Below are 2,185 nucleotides of genomic sequence, written 5' to 3'. Positions count from 1 at the left end.
ATCAAGTCATAATCAGAGGAGGACCTATTCCGGAGCAAATGTCTGCCATTCAAAACAACTCAAACCTCAGAAAAATTCTCTGCTTTTCAAGTAAATGCTCTGTTAATTTTCTAAACAGACACTTTTCTAAAACAGCTCTTTATTGCAGTGAAGGGCTGACTGTTGGAACGCAGTCTGTGGTCTAATRTGTCTTATGTGAAACACTCAAAGACAGTATTTTAAATGTGCACAATCCTCATGACTTTCTGATGCTTAAAATAATCCAGGGTGAGATCAATAACAAAGTGTTAATTTAAACCTGCAAGCAAAGAGTTTATGTTTGAATTGTTTTAGAYGGAAAAGATTAGTTGTTGGCCTGACTGCCTCATGAACATGTCTCCCCACTCAGATCTTTCTGACTGCTGTCTATTGCAGGTAAGTTATTAATTGTGATAACTATATTGAACTACACCTCTGACAGAAAGTCGTAATGGGAACTCGGAGAAGTTATCATGTGGGCTGCATGAAAGCTAACACTGTYGTCTCACAATAAAAATGACTGTGGTTTGAATCGTATTGGGATTTGTTGTTTTTGTATGTTCTCCTCTGTGCATGCATCAGATTTCTGCAGGTACTTCTGTTCTCTCCCACCATTCAAAAGCATACATGTTCGTTAAAGAGGGAAATTCTGAATTTACCTCAGATGTGTGTATTTGGGGACGACTGGACGGTGGAGCTGAGATCTATCCGCACCACTGCTCCCCGATTTAGAACAGGACAAAGTGGGTAAAGAAACAGAGCATGTGAGAGCGAGGAAATAACTTTTAAGGAAAAGTACAGATACGGAAAAATAAATGTTTTAATTGTTCCAGAAAGTCTTCAGTTGACCTACAGTTCAGACAGAGTGAGATGAATTTGTCTGCAGCGATGTTAAGATTTCGACACACAAGTTTGAGACTTCACTTCACTTCACTGTGCAACCCTTATGCTAACACCCACACCGTCATGTGCTAGAAAGTACAAATGCAGTTGTGGTCTGACAAGACATTTATTTTACATGTGAAGACTGGGGTTTGGGGTTTCCTGGTAAATGTGATGTGCTGCTTAAGTGTAATCAAGACAAGCAGAAAGGCACGTAAGTAAGGTTGAAAAATAAATCCTTCGTTGAGTCATCATCATGTAGAAAACACACTTGCTGATGGAAGTGAGGGAGAACAGAATACTTTGGACAGAATTTAACTTTTGAAAACTCTGACACTAACCAAAAGATCCTCAATTTACTGTTCACTGTATCTAAAGTATTTGATCATGACAGTGACATGACTGGCTGGAGGTTCTGTACATTTTGAGCGGAACAGATAACGTGTGCAGATGGAAGGTCTATTCAAGGGTGTTCCTCAAGGTTCAATCATRGATCCACTTCATTTTATAATCTATAGTAACAGCTTAGATAATAATGTGCCACATTCTCATTTTCATTTTTATGCAGATGACACTGTGTTGTATTGTGTGGTTAACTCAGTACAAAGTGCTTTTGAAAAACTAATTTTGAAAAAATAAAAATAAAAAGAACTGAAAACACTGGGGGGAAATGAAAAATAAATTGTGCTTTGAATGTGGTTTCATTAAATCTGGGTGATCTAAAACTTGACTTGAATTCTGATAAATCTAAAGTAATGCTGTTTCCTAACACTAAACCAAAGTGTTAATCTCAGCTGTTGTCACACATTATCAYATTTCAAAGCTCTGGGATTGAATTGGTATCTCAGTTTGAATCTTTGACCTTGTTCCCCATATTGAACAACTGGTAAAAGTTTGAAGCTAAAGATGAGTTTTTAATTTAGATTTATAGCTTGTCCATCTTTTGAGGCTAGAAAACATCTTGTTGCTGCCACATTTTTGCCCATCTTATACTATGGAGACGTGATTCATCTGCAGGCATCTTCTCATTTGTTGCATTTGTTGGACCCTGTATTTCATTGAGTGTTCATAGGCATAATTTGCGAGTGGGTGGGGGGTGGGGGGGGGGCTTCAAATTATTGTGGGGTTCCACAAAAATTTGATCCAGCCAATATGAGCTTGACCCAGGGCACCTGTTCTCCTATGTTTGCTTTGTTCTCTCTTCTTCTGAATGGGTGTTCTGAACTGTAATTTCACTGTGCTCTGTACAATGACAATAAAGGTCTAATCTGATCTAATCTAATCT

This window comes from Austrofundulus limnaeus, unplaced genomic scaffold (genome assembly GCF_001266775.1).
Source record: "Austrofundulus limnaeus strain Quisiro unplaced genomic scaffold, Austrofundulus_limnaeus-1.0 Scaffold35, whole genome shotgun sequence".
NCBI lineage: Eukaryota > Metazoa > Chordata > Actinopteri > Cyprinodontiformes > Rivulidae > Austrofundulus > Austrofundulus limnaeus.
The sequence above is the reverse complement of the archived record's forward strand: the minus strand, read 5'-3'. Positions refer to the sequence as shown.